Source organism: Glycine soja, chromosome 14 (genome assembly GCF_004193775.1).
Source record: "Glycine soja cultivar W05 chromosome 14, ASM419377v2, whole genome shotgun sequence".
Classification (NCBI taxonomy): Eukaryota; Viridiplantae; Streptophyta; class Magnoliopsida; order Fabales; family Fabaceae; genus Glycine; species Glycine soja.
This window is the reverse complement of record NC_041015.1, coordinates 21,808,874-21,831,263: the sequence shown is the minus strand read 5'-3', so window position 1 is coordinate 21,831,263 and position 22,390 is coordinate 21,808,874. Positions and strand designations below refer to the sequence as shown.

At 33.4% G+C, this 22,390-nt stretch overlaps 1 pseudogene; it reads right to left on the bottom strand.

The window, feature by feature from the left end:
- Nucleotides 1-2,460: 2,460 nt before the first annotated feature.
- On the bottom strand, nucleotides 2,461-4,001 carry LOC114384651 (annotated as a pseudogene).
- Between the last annotated feature and the right edge of the window lie 18,389 nt (nucleotides 4,002-22,390).

Here is a 22,390-nt window from a genome sequence, read left to right as displayed (position 1 = left end):
TGCAATCTACCCTTGGAAAAAGCACTAACACACCAACAATTGATCCTTCACTTTCTATTTATAAAACAATCTACTTTAGAATGCTCTATGCTATGAAGATGTGCTAAGAATGATGAAGTTAGGTTACTTCAAAAGGTCATATCAATTGAACTTCATCAAAAGCATCTACTTCAGTATGGATCCTTTCTCAGCTAACGTCAGAATCATCATTCTGATGTGTCTTTGGAATGCTCATAAAAAAGGTTCCTCAGAATGAGAACCTCAAAATGACTCTTCTAGCTATCATAACTTTGGCACCTGTCACCTTTTTTTGCTTCTTCTAGAAGTTTTTTTGATAGAGTGGGCTCCACTTTAACAGTCATATATGAAGCTTTAAGAGGACAACAAAGACTATCTTGAAGACAAGTTGAAGCCTTCCAGGAGAGAGAAACTCAAGCTAAGATCTTTGTGTGAGAAATATGTCATTGTTGCTTTAACCCTCTCAATAGAAAGTGATCCACTTCTGTAAAAGTTTGTAAACTGGTATAGATCATACATTGAAGTGAGATATTGTAATTTCATAAGTGGAAATCCCTTTTGTTAGGAGAAATCTATCTCTATGCAGTCTAAACACAAAACCCCTCTTGTTGTAAAAGTCAAGCAAGTGGCTGACAAAGGTTGTAACCAATGGTGTTGTTGGTCTAGTAGTAACTAGGTGAGAAGTCCAGTGGGATTGTGGCAAGTTGTTGAAATCCAATGGTTGGTTGGTCCAACAATGGGTGGTTGTATTAATGAAATTTCATCTTGAAGGGTGAGGACTGGACGTAGCCCAAGGTTAAGATAAACCAACATAAAAATCGTCGTGCATCATCTTCTTCCTCTTTCTCACTCTACACTGATTTTGTGTTTATCTATTAACTTGTTTTTTTTTTTGGAAATCATTAAGGCAAAAAAACCTTGTTTTTAATAAACATAAAACTAAACTTTTTCATCAAAGTTTTTATAACTAAACAACTCTTTTTAAACATAGAGCTTTCAATCATGAAAAACTTTTTCCAAAAATTACTTGCATTTTTGTTGTGAGTTGAGACCAGTTCTACATTTTGAATTACCTCTTTCTAAACTAATATTAGAATATACTTTATTTTCAAAAATAACAAAAGTTTGTGAAAACACAATTCAACTCCCCATTCTTATGATATATTTATCACTTGATAAATATAATATCTCTATTTTAAAATAAAAGATCAAAACTATATATTTTAAAATATATAGAGATTAAATATTTCTATTTTAAGACAAAGTAATCAAAATTATGAATTTTAAAAATAAAAAGACTAAAACTATTTAAGACACTTAAAAAAAGTGTTTTCCACTCGGATAATAATATTTAAGTCAACTTTTAACTAGACACATAATCTTAATAAAATATTAGTTTCTTAAACCATATTTTATCACAGATAAAATCTATAAGAAAATAAAAAAAAATCCTAATTAACATAATTATCATTAAAAAGTTAAGTTTAAAAATAACAAATAATATATTTATTTGCCTTTCTTTGTCGATTATTTTTCTGCTTTGAGATTGAATTTGCCAAGTTCATTATGATCACATGAGGCCAACCAAGTAGGTTTTTTTGTGTGTTACAAAGCTTAATTAGACATGTAAAAGACTTATCACCATATAAACTCTTTCAGTTTATTTGAATAAATAATCTTATACCTTGTGTGATAAACTTATTAAACAATGTCTAATTTAAAATTAAATATTAGCTTATGAGAGCTTTTAATTAAGATAAATATTTGATTTTTAATTTATCACAAATAAACTTCTTCTGAGCTTATAAGCATTCATAAGTATTTATAAGGAAATTAGATGAATAAAATTATTGCATAAACTCATTTATTTTCTCTCTTATAAAGAATTGTTGAGTAGAATATCCAAAGTGACTAGTTGTGATTGAAAATCCTCATATGACACGTTCGACACATGCACTTTGTATAAATAGATTCATTCAGCGCAATTGGAAATTACATGCATTTAGGTAATAAGTACTTTATAACCGTCAAATGAAGATTTGGCAGTTCATATTTTATTATTGATAAATCAAATTTAGAATATGCATTTGAGATCTAAACTATCCAATCTTCATTCACATTTACAAAGCACTATATACGATGATTTAATTCTTTTTATAAGGTTCCATAAAAATATCTTCTGTATTAATTTTTTTTCCCAAAAAAATACCTTTAATTAATGTCTGTCCTACAATGGTGTGACTGGAAGACAAACATAACTCATTAATATGATAGTTGTTCATTGGAATAGTTTAAGGAAAAGAAAATCAATTTAAGAAAGATTTAATACTCTCAACTAAATTAATCAATTTTCTTAATTTTGATATATTAATTAACTGGACTTTATAATTAAGACCCGAGGTCATACTATTTTTAAAGATCAGACCATCAAGATGCCTGTAATCATAATAATAAAGCCCCCTTGAGTTCCGAGTCTGACAAATTTGGAAAATTAACAAACAAATTATATCCTACTAATTGTGAAGAGAACATAAATTATTGCAGCAAATAACAAATGAAGTGACCAAATGGAGAGCTCATGCCACTATCTTGGCGGACCTAACAAAAAGACTGTCCACAACTTTCCCAATATTGGAAATGGTTTCTAAGGTTGCAGGGTATATTGCATCAGTTTTGGAATCATCGAATATGACGAGGCATCCAGCTCCTTGATCCAATGTCCCAGCAAACAACTTGTCCAAAATCATCTGAGACAACTTTCGCTCAACGGGATCAACAGGAAGTTCAATTAGTTCAGCAATGTGTGCAATCTCAACCCTTGCGAATGGTTCAATCAATCTGCAAAGGTTCTGCTCCATGAGAGTATCATACATGGATGACAGGTGCCTGTGTACAATTGGGTCTTCCTCCAGCTGAGCCTTGAAATCTCGCAAAGCAATTTCGAATAACTTCAGAGATCGCTTAGAATGAGCGTCTGCAACAGCTTTCATGGCATCCAAGTCGGGCCCAAGATACTGCAGGCCAGCTTTAGAAGATATAATTCCAGCCACATCATCAGCTTGACTCACCATGATCTTACACAACAACATGTATTTCTGGCTAAATACAGCCTTGGGGTCATCAAGAGCATTGAAAGATTCAAAAGCTTCAAAGAAATAACTATATGCAGTTTTGGAATCCTTCTCCTCTGCGTGAAGAATCCCACTCTGCAGATCTATGGAACCTTGTTGAGCAGGAGGAACATAAATAAGCAGCTGTGAGGGCAGCTTTTGCCTTTGGAAGGTTTCTTAAGGAGAAGTGTAGCTTGCTTTCAAGCAAGTCTATGTCTACAAGTAGAAGCTTGTCATCCAGTCTTCTAACCTCTTTGACCAGGCTACTAAGGAGAGTCAAAGCTTCAGAATACTCCTTACTTTCCATTAGAAATGCTGCAAGCCTTGCCTCAACTCGCTGCCTCAGAAAGGTATGCTTTTCAGCACGTGTCCATTGCACCATTTCTTTGCAGAGTGTAATTTGTAGATCAGTAGTCCCTGGTATTTTTGCAACAGAATCAATTATGCCCCTCACTATCTTTGCTGTTTTTGCCTTAGGAATCAAGGAAAAGAAGGGCCTCAACTGAGTAAGAAGGCTATGCAGATCCTCTGCCCTATTTTGTTCCCTGAGATGCTCAGTGAGGTTTGTGATGGCCTGTTCTTTCATGCGCAGAGCATCTGGAGAAGAAGAAGGATAATCAAGTACCTGATAAAGAATGGAGATGGACTCGGATGGGTCTTTGGCATCCACTGCCAGATCAAGTGACTCTGTTGTGGCGGGAAGAAAAGAAGTCATGGCTGCTGCTTAAACAAAGTTCTGCAAAAGAAGATATTTGGTCAAATGGATAAAAACCTGAATACTAACAACGTTTGCATTAGTACCAATTGTTGAGTGAAAATCATAATATCACTAATTCGGAGGTTCGATGAGTCCCCCAAAAGTAACAAGTTTTTACCAGTTAAAAGCAAATTATACAGAATTTGCAAAAAATGACAGGGTGTAATGTAAGGTAAGGCAAAGCAGGTCATATGTCATTTGATGATCTTAAATGAAAATCATCTCATTAATGATTAGCATTCTAATGCAAATCAAATATTATTTCAAGGTTCAAATTAAAATGCCAATTTTTAATTAGCACTAAAACGAGGATGCGGGGAACAATAAACTGACCAGTGGATATTTTCCTCATTCGCGAGTACACTTGCCTCACAAGATGAAGGAAAGATAAAAAAAAAAATAGAAACGAGATTTACATGTTAAATGTTGATTTGAAAGGCAAGACAGCACAGGAGGACATAAAATCGATTCATTCCAATCCAAACAATAGCTCATGCCATTTCCTATTTGATACCTTTCTCAAAAGTGGAAACTCCCAGGGTTTGCCTATATGTAAGGGTGGCAATTTATATCTACAGGTTGAGTTCATGTCAGGTTAAGACGATGGTACAACAACAAATAGCTTGAGGCGCTCAAGCCAACTATTAGGCATATACAACCTTCTTCCCTTTATATAAAACCCTTTCAACTAATTCGCATCCTTTAAGTAGTGGTTAATTTAGTTAATCACGTTAAATTTGTCAATTACTTATCCTGTTATTCCAAAATTACCATTCATTTATCTCTTCACTTAATTGCTTCTCAAAAAAGAGTATTTAATGTTTGAAGAGAGAATAATTAATTAAGGGTATTATAAGATAAAAATAATTATTGCACCAGACGACTTTTAGATGAGGGTCTTATAAAAAGCAACAAGTTATAAAATGGAAAGGGTCTTATATATAGGGGTAGTATATACAACAAAGTTTTCTTCAGTTCCATTGAATTAAGAGACATATCCAAAAGTAAAACTACAAAACAATCAGATTATTGAAAAAAAAATTCAGAGCCACTCGGAAACCCAAATAATTCCTTGTAAATGCACAAAATTGAACATGTGAATTAGTCCCAATACCAATTCTATCAGTATCAGAATCATAACTTTCAGCAAATAACATTTCCAATTATTAAATTGCAACCAAAATCAATCCAGAAAGTAGAAAATACATAGTTATATCTATCATGGGTCATTACTTATTGGTCTGTATCTTCAATTTTAATCGACATCTTAAAACTGGAGAGGAGAACCACAGAAATATACTTCTACTTTTTGTCAAAAAGCATAATAACAGTAGATAACTAATGGGTCCAGCCCAATATAGCTCCAGCTCTGTGGGTCTTGCAGATAGATCGAGAAAAATCTGATCACTGAACAATATCCTAAAGATTAGACAAAGAAGATGGCAAGATGCTATCTAAGCTTCAGTCAATTAAAGAGAAAAAAGTGATCCAGTACTAGGAGTCTCGCTTATTAGCTCTGATCTAAGTTCCTACATGCTAGGTTTTGTGGCAAATGCCAAATGTTGACGCAAGGTACTAATGAACTTGTAGCTCAACAGAAACCATTGACGTCAGAGGTTCAATCCTGCACTAGGCCACCTATGCCACTCCCATACACAGGTGTGCTTGCACCAACCAATATAACAGGAAAAGAGTTTTTACAAGGCAATTAGAAGAATACATCCCCAATTAGTTGAGGGAAGAGAGCCCAAATATATATAAGCCCACACCACACCAAACATCTCACTACCAATGAGTCACGAGCTAAAACTACTCAATACATAAAGTGACAGAAAAAAAAGAACAGAGAGATGCAGGCACAAAGTGCAGGTGAGGTTGGTTGCTGGATAAGTCTAGACTCTAAATTTTTTCATTGGCATTGGGAGGAGAAAATTTTTTCATAGAAAGATAAAGGTTGCATGAAATAAAACTTATAGATTATAATAATATTTTACTTATTTTATACTTTCACACTTAAAAACATATCAGGTTATTGTGTCACGTGACTCACGTAAAAAATTATAGACTATAATAATATTTTACTAGAATTGCAATTTTTCACAGAAACAGGTATTGTTTTCAAATTTCAATGGTATAAGTTAGCCACAGATGGCAAGCCCCAAAAGAGTCATCACAGAATGGCAGATAGATACAAGGCAGCTGTAATTTTGAACAAAGGGTAACCAATGCACAATGCTCCTACTATTGTGCGTAGAATGTTGGGACTAGAGAGGGTTTGTCATAAAAAAAAACAGTTAATGCAAAATTACTAACTACACCTATACAAAGTGAATAAGTATTAATAGCTTTCGTTGACAACACTGACCAAAAACATCTTAAATTATGAATTCAAATAGCCCTCAGCCACGCAAAGGACAAAGAGCATAAATTTATCCAGTCACAAGTACTAATCTTCCCCTCACTTCAAATTCAAACTAACAAACCCAGATTTCCTGTTCCATCAAAACCTTCAACTACGTCTCCCACATAAAAACATGCACATGCACAACATCAACAACAAATAAACATGGGAATAAAAAATATACATAAAAAAAGAGGGCAATGGTCAATCATGAGCCACCAACCTAATTAAGATAAAAACAAGAAATTGAAAGGCTATTTAACATTGTTACTATGGTTTTAAACTTAGAATAAAGAAAAGTATCAAAAGAACACTGATTACTGATATAAATGTGGAGTTGAAATTCCACAGAAGGGTGCCTTTCCATCACTACCCTATGCGAATTATACCAAGCACAGTGAAGATTAAGCCACTCTTTCACACATCAATAATTAATATAAGAGAAGTTTCTGGTCTACAATGAAAACAGAAAAGCTATTTCTAATAGTTCAACCAAATAAAATAAAAAGATAGCATTTGCTTGGATACGGTTCCTCTCATTTGAGTGTCGTGTAAACAGAGAAACAGAAACAATATACTGTACAAGCATACCCACAATCCAGTACAGGGCCTCACAAATTTTACCCTGCAGAGGATGTTTTATATCTCTCAGTATGACCCTGCCACGAGAAAGACTCAAACTTTGAGAGGATTCAAAATTCTCAAGTGAGAGGATTTAAATCCCCTTTTATTCTACACTACATGAGTAGACAAATAAAACAGGTTGGCGTTGGCTCATCTCATTACCAAACAGGAACCCATGACCAACACAAAATTATCTTCAATGGTGAATTTCAACAGCCAGAATGTTTATTTATTTGATGCATGGATATACTGTAGAAACCTCACTCTTGTATCAGAAAAGAAAATTACGTACTCCAAGCAAAGACAGACATGTTAATGTTTAAAACCTATAAAAAAATTTTATCATGTTCAAAAAGGCATACCCATGATCATGGTGCAATAGATGAATGCAATCAAATATTTAAACAGGATTATTTAAAATGAACACAGAGCATTGATGTGAGGCACAGCAAGTAAACTCAATCAAGCAATACTGTCAACCAGAGAGGACATCAGAAAATGGAAAACTTTAGGACAATAAGAAATTGTAAAAGTGATCAAGAAAGTTCCTTCTACTACGTATACATCCATACCAACTAAACACTGCCTAGGTTAGGTTTTCATAAATCTAACAATACTTGTCAGACATTTGATGATGAAAATAAATGTTGGTTAATTTGAAAAATCGAGATAATACTGGATAAATCTGAAGTCGTGTATAACATTTTCAGATTGAATCAAATTTCGGGGTTCAACCAAAATTGTTCAATCGGATAAAATCAAAAGATTATAATTCAAGAGTTTTGTTTTGGTCTTGTATGTTTTGTCACCCGTTATGCTTTTTGAACCAGAATGATTATTTATGATCAAAGAATAGGTGGTTTTTGGCGGTTGATGGAAGTTTTTTTTTTCTTTTAAAAAAAATTGCCGTTGATGGAAGTTTTAGTAACTTCCATGTAACTTCCAAAATTTGCCTAAACCGAACATCTCGTTATTACATTAAAACAAGCGTGCACTCTTATTTTAACATAATAAAGAGATCAATTACACTAAAGTGTCCAACAAACCTCCCCCATTTTAGTGTAATTACCGATCAAATCACCAAAGTCATAACATACAACAAACTACTGCATAGATGAAATATCGTGACGATTGAATTTCATCTTAGCAAATTACACGTTTCAAATATTCGAATATCAGGGTGTCACTAAGGATTGAACCCTTTCTATTCATAATGAATACATGAAGATAATCTGCACAATAGTTTATAACATTACTCTTGCTCGACACTAGTTTACTAGCCTGTGTCCCTATCCTTCATAAGCATATCAAAGCCAAGTCCCAGCTTCTTGAAGCGGCTAAACTTCATGCTTATATAGGTAGTCATTTTCTTTCTTGCACCTGCAAATGCAATTTTTCAAAAGAACCATTGAGAAGTTATACTTCAACCTCCTTAACTTACAGAACCGAACACATTCCTTTTGGGATACTTTCGATGATGTGTTCCAATCTCTACATGTTAAGCTTTCCACATTGAATTCAGCACCTAATGTCATATTAGATGGGAATTGGGTATCTTAACATAAGAGATTTCAGATGGACTTTAATCCTAATCCCACAGCCGACCTTTTCGCGAGATCTCTACTTAACCCTTTGGTTAAATGATCGGCCAAATTATGCTGAGTTCTCACAAATTCCACTAATATCACACCATGCATGATTAACTCCCGAACCATGTTGTGTCTAACACCCAAGTGTCTAGACTTCCCATTATACACTTGACTATATGCCTTAGCCAAAGTTCATATGGGGTAACCTTATTCCTTTTGTTAGGAATTCGGTTCAACAAGTAACAGACTGTCAACATAGCCTCACCCCAAAATCATTCACTTAAACCCGAATAGGATAACATGGAATTCACCATTTCTTTCAAGGTTTTATTCTTCCTTTCGGTTACACCATTCTGTTGTGGTGTATAGGGAGCTGTAGTTTGATGTATTATTCCAGTAGATTGAAAATAAACCGGATCATAACACTCACCTCCCCTATCCGTACGAAGAGTTTTGATTAGCCCATTTTGATGAAGTTTTACCTCTTTCTTATAAATTTTAAATTTATCAAGAGCTTCATCTTTTGTATTTAATAAATATACATAACAATACCTTGATGCATCATCAATAAAAGTAACAAGATATATATATATTTTATGACCTAATGATGGAGTAGCATGCAAATCACACAAATCACTATGAATAAGGTCTAAGACTTTAGTCTCACTTTTAACATCCTTAAAAGGTTTCCTAGTGATCTTGGTCAACATGCAAGTTTTGCATTTTTCAATGTTCATATCAAAAGGAGGAATCATACTTGTTTTTGACATATCTTTTAATCTTTTGTAATGAACATGTCCTAATCTAGCATGCCAAATTTTTGATTTTGTCATATTAGTTATAGAACTACACGAGGCCATACAAACAAATTCATGAACAAAAGGAACATCAATGTTTAATTTAAACATTCCATTACAATGATAACCAAATCCAGCAAACGAACCATGTCTTGACAAGATGTACTTGTCACTTTCAAGTACTTGCTTGAAACCACAATTATTTAAAACCATACCAGACAATAAGTTCTTACGAATACTAGGTACAAATAAGACATTATCCAAATACAAACTTTTTCCGGAAGTAAAAAACTAAATTCACACAACCTAATCCTAGGATTGGTTCAGTTGCAACATTGCCCATCTTCATAATAGAGCTATCATCAATTGGTCTAAATTCCTTGAACCAAAGACAATCTTTGCACACATGGCTTGTTGCTCCCGAATCAAACCACCAAGCAACGTCATCATCCTGCACATAGAATGCATCAGATATTAGTGATACATAATTTGAATTCGTATTCGAATTAAAATTATTCACTACAATCTAACCTTGTTGCTTTTCAAGATCATTAGACCCACTTGGACCAGCCTTGTTCTTTCCTTTGAACACCCGATATTCCTCTTTAAATGACCAGGTTTCCCACACTTCCAACATGACAATTTTGTCTGTTTGTTTGGACCTTTGTTCTTATTTCCTTGAAATTTTCATTTGTTACCTTTAGCATTGTAATTTTGCTTAACTGTTCCACTTTCCTCTACCATATTAACGGAAGAGGAACCTGCTACGTTTTTATCATTGACTTTGTCAATTTCCTGAGCCCTCAGCGACTCCTCAATCATGAAATGACTACCGAGTTGAACCAGAGTCAACTCTTCCTTCTTATGTTTCAAGGTATGCTTGAAGTCTTTCCAAGAAGAAGGCAGTTTATCAATTATAGATGAAACTGCAATGGATTCATCCATTTTCAAATCATGTTGAGTAAACTGACCCAAAATTCGCAGCAGTTCATTATATTGTTCCATAACAAGCCTCGAATCAATCATTTTGTAATTAAAGAAATTACTAACTAAGAATTTGTTACTTGAAGCATCTTCTGCCATATACTTGGATTCAAGAGAGTCCCACAATTCCTTAGCAGACTCAACATTTTGATAAATATCAAAGAGAGAGTCAGACATACCGTTCAGAATGTGTCCACGACAAATGTAATCGTCGTTCTCCCATTTCGAACGCTTCCTTGTTTGATCCAGAGTTTCGTCTTCCATAAACACTGGCATCAGTGTACTCAGCACATACACCACATTCAATGTTGTCAAGAGAAAATGCATCTTCTTCTGCCATCTTCTGAAATCCTACCCTTCAAACTTGTCCAACTTCGCAAACTTGCTTGTCATCTTCGAACTATCGTTCGTCATCTCGAAAAATTTGATTCAATCTTTTGTTGGTTAATTTGAAAAATCGAGATAATATTGGATAAATCTGAAGTCGTATATAACACTTTCAGATTGAATCAAATTTCGGGGTTCAACCAAAATTGTTCAATCGGATAAAATCAGAAGATTATAATTCAAGAGTTTTGTTTTGGTCTTGTATGTTTTGTCACCTGTTATGCTTTCTGAACCAGAATGATTATTTATGATCAAAGAACAGGTGGTTTTTGGCGGTTGATAGAAGTTTTTTTTTTCTTTTTAAAAACTGCCGTTGATGGAAGTTTTAGTAACTTCCATGTAACTTCCAACCGTTGATGGAAGTTTTAGTAACTTCCATGTAACTTCTAAAATTTGCCTAAACCGAACATCTCGTTATTACATTAAAACAAGCGTGCACTCTTATTTTAACATAATAAAGAGATCAATTACACTAAAATGTCCAACAATAAACACAACACAAACCATATAACTATTAACATCCTACCAACTCTAGCATTCCTCTTCAAAACATCTATTCAAGACAGTGGTCTAAAATCAAATCTGGGCAGTATTTGATAACCAAGCCCAAGACTATAAACACAATTGCCAATGGACTACTGGACAGGCCCTAACTTTTTTTATTTTATTTATTATTTATTACCGAGTAAAGAAAACATACCAAAGACATCTGTACAAGCAGTACACGCACACACTCTTCGGCACAACAACTTAGTAATCACGTAAAACTAACATCATAAGCAACAATTATGCTTAAGGAAAGGCTCACTAGACAAGTTGAGCCCAACCAGGCTGGCAAGGGCTAGGCTCACTAAGAAATCAAGCTCATTTTAATTTCTCGGCTCAACCTAAGCCAACATTAAAGCTCATAGGCTCTTTGAGCTTAATGAGCCTATATATGTATTTATTGAGCATTTTAGACTTAAGCTTGAATTCATAACTCAAAAAATATATATATAACATAATCAACATTGTGTGATATGATCGGCAAATAGTCATGTCCCATAAGCATGTGGTCAGAGGAGGTCCGATCTCCAAGTTCGTGTGTATAAAAATAACATAATTCTATAAGAAATCAAACACTTAAATGGATCTCAATACCTCAACATACCTCAACAGGGTTTACCCATAAAATATATATCACATATTTATTGCATGTTCAATAAAACCCATATATCACTCAACAAAATACATAATACAATGAATTAGACTTTTTCGTGTCAATACTCATCCCACTACTCAAAAGCTAAAAAGACAGATTGTATGGTAGGAATTCAAATTTCCTAGAGCACTCTAATTATTTTTCACTTCTGAGTCGCGGTCACACATTTATTCGAGATGACATGGAAACAAAAGGTTTGAAAGGAAAATTGTAAACATTTTCGTTATGCCTCAATCTGAATTTTGAGTACGGGAATTGTTAAATGGATCGAATGTGATGCCAAATTTTCGATTATTACGAGCGGAATCAAAAAGGGAAACGATTGGTTGTAATTCATATCCCTCAAGTTCAAAGGGATGATGAATAACACATGATTGGCATTCCACAACCTGTTGCTGATAATCCACTAGATCAAGTTGATAATCAAATTCTTGAAAATGATGAACAACTAGTTGAACAAGATGATCCCCAAGAAAATGTTGATACAACATTAAGGAGGTTTATTACAGTAAGAAAATCAGATATTCCTAATGATTTATTGTATATTTGCAAGAATCTGACTATAATATTGGAGCTGAAAATGATCCCGAAACTTTTGATCAAGCCATGAGTTGTAAAGAGTCAAATTTATGGTATGATGCCATGAAGGATGAGATGAATTCCATGCAGAGTAACAAAGTTTGGAACCTTGTAGAGTTGCCTAATGGGGAAAGGCCATTGGCTATAAATGGGTTTTTAAGACCAAAAGGAATTCATTAGGTAACATTGAGAGATACAAGGCAAGATTCGTTGCTAAGAGATTTACTCAAAAAGAAGGAATCGACTACACAGAGACTTTTTCTCTTGTATCTAAGAAAGATTCTCTTCGTAATATCTTGGCATTAGTTGCTCATTTTGACGTTGAGTTGCAACAAATGGATGTGAAAACAACTTCTCTTAATGGTGATTTAGAGGAGGAGGTTTATATGAAACAACCTGAAGGCTTCTCCTCTAGTAGTGGTGAGCATTTGGTTTGCAAGCTTAATAAATCTATATATGGTTTAAAACAAGCCTCCCGTCAGTGGTACCTTAAGTTTCATGGGATAATTTCTTCATTTGGTTTTGATGAAAACCCCATGGATCAATGCATATACCACGAGGTCACTGAGAGTAAAATATGTTTTCTTGTTTTATATGTAGATGATATTTTACTTGCAGCCAATGATCGGGGTTTGCTACATGAGGTGAAACAATTTCTCTCTAAGAATTTTGACATGAAGGATATGGGTGATGCATCTTATGTCATCGACATTAAGATTCATAGAGATAGACCTCGAGGTATTTTGGGTCTATCACAGGAAACCTATATTAACAAAATTCTAGAGAGATTTCGGATGAAAGATTGTTCACCAAGTGTTGCTCCCATTGTGAAAGGTGATAGGTTTAATTTGAACCAATGCCCAAAGAATGACTTTAAGAGGGAACAAATGAAAAACATTCCTTATGTTTCAGTTGTTAGAAGCCTCATGTATGCTCAAGTGTGCACAAGGCCTGACATTTCTTTTGCAGTTGGAATGTTAGGAAGATATCAGAGTAATCCAGGTATTGACCACTCGAGAACTGCTAAGAATGTGATGAGGTACCTTCAGGGGACCAAAAATTACATGCTTATGTATAGATAAACAGACAATCTAGATGTGATTAGTTATTCAGACATAGACTTTGCTGGCTGTGTTGACTCTTACAAATCAACATCTGGGTACATTTTCATGATGGCTGGTGGCGCTATTTCATGGAGGAGTGTTAAGCAAACTTTGACTGTTACTTCTACCATGGAAGCGAAGTTTGTCTCTTGTTTTGAGGTTACATCACATGGTGTATGGCTTAAGAGTTTCATTTCTGGGCTGAAGATAGTTGATACTATTTCAAGACCTTTGAGAATTTTCTGCGATAACTCAGCTGTTGTCTTTATGGCTAAGAATAACAAAAGTGGAAGTCAAAGTAAACACATCAACATTAAGTACTTAGCCATTAGAGAAAGAGTAAAAGACAAGAAAGTGGTCATTGAGCATATAAACACTGAGTTGATGATCGTTGATCCTTTAACTAAGGGCATGCCACCGTTTAAATTTAAGAATTATGTAGAAAGAATGAGACTTGGTTCCACTTTATGATTATATACATACATGTTAAAATTGAAACTTTTATATTAAGATATTTTCTCATATTTAGGTGCACATTGATTTATTTAAGAAAAATTATGTTTTGGACCAAGAATAAACATTGGGTTTATTCATTAAGTTTTATTACCACCTTAAATATACTACTTGGGAAGCTGAGCATATTGTAATACATGGATGATATTACTCATTATAAGAGGAACTATCACTATGATTCATATATTCATTTGTTGAGAAAATTGAGCATTGACTTAATCATTGAGTCAAAACATTTGGACCAAGTGGGAGAATATAATAATTTTAGTCTGAACGTTTTGGAAAATGAAAAGCTCCATCAGTTTTGGAATTGAGAAGTCAAATTGAATGGCTACTAATGGGTGGTAATGACCACTAATGAGTGGTAGTGACTACTAAATGCATTTTAGATGGTAGAATGTCTATATATAGCACATGTATTTGGTCCAAAACAAGACAATTCTTTCATGACAATAGCTGGAGGTATAATTTGATTTTTATTTTTCTGCATTTTATTATTGACCTGTGTTTTGTTTTGTAGTTTATAACATGACAGGTTTAAAAAAAACTAATATTAAACCTCTGGTGACCACTTCAATAGTTCAACCAATGTCGAGCCCGAGCCGGAGTGTTGACTTTGCTGCCTTCACAATTTAAATAAGCCATTGAATTGGGAGATCCAAATCATAACTATTCAAGCAAATAATTGCAATCAAAGATTAGAACACGAACACCATAGTCAGTGCATTCAAATAACTAAATAGAACGATCCAAAAACGTGAAATGCATTAGTGAGGAAGAAAAGAAAAGAAAATATGCATGTGTAGAGTGGGAGAACCTAACCTGTAAAATGAAAAAGAAAAGTTGAAGGTGAGAATGACGACAGAGGAAGCGGTTGTCAGAGTGGCAAAGGTTGCTGGAGGTGCCGTCGGAGGCAATGAAGGTGGTCGGAAGGGACACAGAGTAAGGATAGTAAAAACTTTAAGGGATATTTTTTTTTATGTCAGCAATGTATAATAATAATAATATACACATTAGATCAATATAAGTTCTGTAAAAAATGGTACTTGGTGGACCTTAGACAAAGAAAGAAAATTTTTAGTTTAATTTTTTAGCTTAACAGCACAAGAAAAAGAAAAAAAATGATTAATCCTATTTGTTCACTATTCACACAAAAACCTAAACAAAACCTTGGAAAATGGAATTCTTATTAATTAATTTGAGGAATGCTTGTGTCACCAATACTGCATTTGCGTCAGATTTAGGCCCAACCACTATGGAACTATACCGACACGCAATGCAATTTCTTGCTCTAACTTGTTGTCAAATCACTACTACAAAAGCGCTTTTTTAAGACGCGAGTTCTAAGACGGTTGTTAAAAACCGTCTTAGAATACGGAGCGGTGACAATTTTGTAATAAAGGAGAAAACTTTTATCTTTAACGTCGCAGATTCTAAGGCGGTTATAGACGATCGTCTTAGAATGTCTTTCGATGGCAATATTGTAATTATGAGGAAGTAAGATAATGACGGTTTTTACGAAAGACCGCCTTTGTATATCATTTTCACTTTTGGTATACCCTAGCTAGATGACGAAGAACTCTTACTTTCCTTCTTACGCTGCGCGCCCTCTCGTCTATTTTCGCAGTCTCTTCGAAACAAAAACCCCCAACTTACATAGTGTCCCAACGCCAAGAAGAACTTAAATTTTGAACATTGTTATCGATGACACTTCTTTACAAAGTCACAGAGAAAGTATCTAGCAAACCAAACGACACAAACAAAGTCATATCGAGGGCACTTAAGCTTTTCCTTTTGTGAGTGTTACTTGAAGGTATGTTCTCCTGCTTTTCTTCCATTTGATTACTTCTAATGTATACTTCTTTGCATGTTGTTTTGACTATAGTAATTAAATCCTTATTCTGTATCCAACCGATACTCATTGCTGAAAGGAAAAGCTACCAATTGTGTTGAGGGTATGGCCATTTGGGGGTTTTAATGTTTCGAAGTTTGAAAATAGAGGTGAAAGAAGAGAGTGATTCGGTGTCCTCGAAGATTTGAGGAAGCGCAAGAAGACCGAGATTTTCAATGAGAGGAAGTGCTAGAAGACCGACTATGGCACCAATGGCGGTGGGTCTGACGACACCAAAGCGGATGAACTCCATCTTTGTCAGTCAAAACCTTTGCGTCTTCGATCCCGACTTGAATCCGTTCGCACCCTATATTGTCGTCAATCTATCCCTTTGTTAAACAATTCCCCAAACCCAACACGAACCTCCTTTTTCCTCTTCGATTATCTTTCTCCCTCTCTCAAACCAAGACATTTAGAGGACACAATCTCAGATTCGTTTGCTATTTTTTCAATTACTTTGGTTATACTCATGGTGTTCACCACCCTAATTAGTATAGTTTTTTTGTGACTATAGTAATCATATTACTGATTTAATTATTTCTTTTGCATCCCCTGCCTTGCCTTTTACTTATGCTTCATATAGAAATGCTTATCAATTATTATTTTCGGTTGTGTCTTGAAGGTCACTTGTATAGTAATCAAAATATAAGGCAAAAGTGTCTGAATCAAGTTTGGGGATAGTTGAGAACTGGTTTAACTCAGAGTATGTTGTGAAAATAGGAAAGGATGAGTGGGATGTTAAGAAGGTGAGGGGAGAGATGGGACTATTTAAGATTTTAAGTGAATGACAAATTTGAATTTTCACATGATTTGTTTGGTGTATTTGAGATTGGACTGGTGCACGAAGAATATCTGCTAAATGAGGAAGGTCACAACGTAAACCCATTCGGACCCTCAAAGCCCACAAGCCCAAGCCACAAAACAAAACCCTAGCGCAGAACTTTATATTTCCAAGTCCCAACACAATCTCATGTAGGAGTAGTTGTTTGTCCATTTTTTTTTTGTTGGAATCAGTCCTAAAATGATGAATCATCAAAGCCATTGGTAGTGTCTGCATATTTCTGGTTAATTTCATTTAATAATGGTTTTTGGGTTTTGAATTTCTTGTCTGATTGCTCAGGCGTGCATGTAGGTTCGTGCTGTTCTGGTTGAATATTTTAATGTTTGTTGGATGTTTCTTAATTTACTAACTAATGGAAACAAAATTGGAACTCATTGAGCTGGAAGGAAATTGATTGGCTTAAGTATAACTACTTTTTTCTTAGTTAAAACTGCTCTATTGCTTGCTATATTGATTTATTTTTTTGCTTAGTTGAGAGTTGTTAGGTTATATAGTATTAATTAACACGTGCATCAATCATGACAGGCATGGATACATAGCAAGGAAGTTTATCTTTTTTTCCGACCTTTCTTATCCCAGAGATATTTCATAAGTATAGAATAAGTGAATAATACGTCATATATTGGGAATACAATGTGATGAGTTTTATAGCAAATTGAAATATCAATTATGTATTGTACAAATAGTTTTTCATATATCGGGGGTTTTACTTGTATTGTTACTATATATCATCATCATTTATATCATCCTCTCTGCTGTTAACTTTTTACTTCTCTATAATTATCACATCATTATAAATTATCCTTGAAACCATATCTATTTATTCAGAAAGCAGAGAAATAATGCTGCACTGTATTTAATTTCCCCTAATTAACAATGTCTAATTAATGAACTATGAATAACATAACAGCTACACGTACAAGTCAATCCTAACCTTTAGTCTATATATAGGAACCTTTTTAGTTATTTAACTAAGCGATGCTAAGAAATATAAAACTAATCCGCAGGATATGTGGGTTAAGATAAAAACTAATTAATTAATAACCTATAAGTCTTTATTATATATAGTGGAGCAATAGCAATAACTATGGATTTTAGATTGCACCAAAGATGTAAGCATATACCTAAGCATATCACAGTTAGGGTAAACAAGATATATCTGATAATGGTTTTTAAGGAAAACAAGATAATGATTTAAGTACGGCTTAGTTCAAGAAATAATTTTTGATTTTATTTACTTTAGGTTTATAAGCAAGTGTGCTTGGGGGTATTATTGTTCCAGCTTCGGCCTCTAGGCCTAGCTCTATTGTTTGGGCTGTGTGTACCCTTTTTCCTGTAAACCTTAATGCAAAGTTGCAATATCAATATACACCTAAATGCACTATCAAGCATCTGAAATAGCTGGGATAAGATTATTCTAGTTTAATTAATTATTTTAAATTTCAGTCTTGAATACATAATTGAGTGAATGATCATAAGGAAAAAAAAATACTCTCCATAATAATTCTATTGACTTTGAGCTGATGAGATGAGAAGATGATGGATGGTTTGATGTCATGAACAATATTGCTCACATTTTTCATTTTTCTATATTTCTCCTTTGATCCACCCCTCCTGGTTATTTATTTGTGTTCTTGAAGCTCAATAACTTACTGCATAAATAATTAGAGGGTGATTTGGAATGTTGTACTTTGGTCCATATATGATTGCTTTTGGAATGAAATTTTTTCAGAAATGGTTGTTGTGACTTAGTTATATATAGTGATGGATTTGACGTTAGCTCATGTCATATAGGTCTGGTGCTAGAATGAGAAAGGGTACCCCCCCCCCCCCCCCCCAAATCTGAAATTGGTGTATGAGTTAGAATATAATTATGAGTTGGATAGGAAGTGTGTTTTTTATTTTGTAGATAGCTAGATTAGAGTATCCTTAATTGTGTTCGCTTATCCAAAATAGTTTGTGTAGCAAGGATAATTAAGGTACCCCATGCACTAAGATACTTCGTGATAGCATGTTATTAAATACTTTAAAACAAATTAATTAAACGTAAAGGATATCATAGACATATATACAATTGACAGTCAGTGTCCGTGTTTGTGAAGTCAAGTAGTAGCTTAGTATATTAATCAGTAGTTCCAAGTAGAATGTTATTTTTTGTATATGAGGGATGACTCCATTGAATGTGTGTTGTTAAACCCATATCTTGCAGATGCTTGGCTACATTTAGGAAATTGCATTTGGAAAAAAAGACATCTAACAGCAGCAAAGAAGTGCCTCTGTCTTGCATTAGACAAGGTTAGCATAAAGAGTAAATTTCATACTAAATTAGCCCTTTTAGAATACTTCAGGCTGTGTTTGATTTTTTGTTTTTTGTTTTTGTGTCGTTGTTATACCTTGCTTGGTGGTAGCATATAAATTTAGTATATGAACAAAGTAATTATTTGTAGTTATTAGAATCTAATTTACAGGCAAATCATACCATGTAGATAAAAATGAGATTTGCTATAATTATTTGAACTAATATTTGCAGTGATTCATTGGTGCACTGCAAGCCATTTTTTATCACCTCAATTCATGACTCCATTCTCTTATTAACCATGAAATCTTGCCTTGGATCAGAACATGCTCTGATGCCAATTGATATACTAAACTGGGATTTGGGGAAGAAACAAGGAAAAGTTGCAAGAACTGGCAGGGACGCCCTAAAAATCTTATTCGCCAATCTTAGAAAAATACATTGTATCTTTATGTTTGGGTGGGTTCAAGAGCACCCTAGATCTCTCTTTTTAATCTTAGGTAAAGTTAGCAGTTGTCTAACTAATTCCCAATTGTCTTGTTCTTCTTTAATAGAGATTTATTACCCACTTATCCCCACCTCTACTTGTCTATTTTTCCCCATTACGTAGACCTTTTATATTATTGAATGCCTGTCAATAAAACCAAAACCAATCTTATAAAAGAAGAACTGCAATTCTGAGGAAGAATGACATGGGATGTCTCTGAAAGTGATCACCTCTTAGTCTTCAATGAGAGTCTCCAAGCTTTTGCATCTCCTTGGCTTCTCTGTTGTGCCTAGTCTTCAAGGAAATCTAATTAATGAAACCAGGCCTGCATGTGGCTACTGAACCTTGTGGCAGAAATTTCAAATAAAATTTAATTAAAAGTCTTGTCTAAAACTTAAAAGATTTATAGTTTTGATTTATTTTCATACATCACAATAATTAGGTCTATCTTATTTTCATAGGACAAGATTACAGCAAAAGTTCCCTTGAGGAATATTGCCTATAATTTCTTTGTCTAGGATTATTGATGTGCAGTAATAATCAAATTCGGCATCAAACTATATGTTGAGTCGAGTCAAGTAGAATTATTAGGAGTGAATAACTTCTTTTTCCGAATTGTAATTGTAATTACACATTATTACAAACTCAAACCCCATGGATCCTTTAGTTGAAACAAAGAAATAGGGGAAAAAAATATTGAAATAAGGTTGAAAGAAAGAAATAGGTGAAAAAAATTATTGAAATACGGAAGGTAAATGAAAATAATTAAGAAATAAAGAGAAAATATATTTTATTATTTATAGAAATTAAACTTGGGTGATAAGTATGTAAAATATATATATATATATATATATATATATATATATATATATATATAATTTAATTTTTTTATAGAAAATAGTGAACATAAAAATGAAAAAAAAATATAAAAAATTATTTCATTGTATTCTACATAATTTTTTGAAAACAAGAAACAACGTAAAAATAAAATGACATTCTTTAATCTTTATAACTAAAAGTAAAAAAAAATAGAAATAATAATATTTTCAACATCCCCTTAGATGCTTATGGTATATTATGTCTAATTTAATCAAATCTTATATATTTATTTTTTTATTCATTTTCATTAGAGGAAGAATAAAATTAGTTAGAATAATTATAAAAAAATGTTATTCATCTGTCTTGAAATATAATGGTTAGCATTAATTACACATTAGAACCATGGAGTAACTCTAAAATAAGTTAATTTGTTGAATTAGAGATGTTTTCTAAAATTATATTGAGGAATTGCAGTGCTAAGTTTTTTTTTTTTTAGCTAATTTCGAAATCTTATTATTTTGTTTGAGTATTAAATATTATATTAAAATTAAAATAATAGCGTAACAATTAACAATATGTAATATATATGAAAGTGTGTATCATTGTTCCTCCTAAGCATCTGTAATGGGATTTCTTGAAAGACTTTTTAAGTAATGAAATTGTTTTGTTTTTCATTGGACCAAATTTAATCTATATGAGGAAGAATTTTTGAAAAATAAGATTTGTATCTTTTGCAAGAAATTACTTCTTAACAATAAAAACAAATATTTAAATAACACATAACAGTATCATAATTAAATAAAAATAAAAAATATAAAAATATGATTTTTTTTAAATTTCTTAGAGTTTCTTAGCATTAAAACAAAAATTATATATAAATTTCTTAGAATGATATGATACTGTGGGATCACAAAAAGTAACTTAACAAACTCACTTAAGAAATTTTTATTAGAGATACTCTGGAATATAGAATAAATCATGTTGAGAGAAGAATATTCATTTTACAAGACAACTTCATACCAATATCATCATTAAAAAAAAACTTAAATTAACATTAAATTTAAAGGGTATGTTTTTATTTTATTAATAAAATAAACACAAATTTGTAAACTCGATTGAGGTTAAAAAGATCAAAGGACATTTGTGCGCATTGCAAATTAAACATTTACATTGTCATTCTTAAATGGCACAAATAAATAAATCAATATTCTCGGCAAGTTATTCGTGGCACACAAGCTTCGAAACTAGTCAATTGTCTTCAAGCGCTTATTTTTCAATAACACGTTCTCAACAATGAAAAAAAATACGGGTGAAATTAATTAATATTGATATCTTTATGTGATAGCCTGTCTCTTGGCTCTGACATTGTGAAGGTTCCATGGCCATAGCCATGTCCTAATTCAGCCATCCAATTGGACATTTGAATTATAAATTAAACCTTCATGGCCTTATGTTATATTTCCATATGAGCTGTTCAGCTAAGTCAAACTCCACAAAATCATGCAGTACAATAGCCTTATAAACAACTTCCTAAGGACAATTACAAGTTCTCCCCATTTTAGTCTAGAACCGAATGGCAAGTTGCAACCAATGGCATCAACCCAGAAGAAGCATACTTGAATAATGTACTCAAACTTCAACATGTTATCATTGTCAAGATCTTTCACAATGCCAGAAGCATCATAGTATGTTGAACACGTCTTTAGTACCATCTCAGCTGCTCCTTTCCAATGTGCATTAACTGTGTTGTCTACCTTCCTTCTCAACAAAAGTCCACTTGTTTTCTTGTTTCAGTTCAAGGTCTGAACATGAATGATGGAATAACTTGTCAAGTTCTCCATCTCCATGTTCAATTCCAAGACAGCCGAAGATAGGATTGCTTTCTTTGTGGCACTACCTGAAAACTCAAATTCAGAACCTCATTTATGAAACTTGTGCACACTACCGGTAGTGTTTAGTGCCACTCCATCTTCGATCAATTGAAGAACAAATG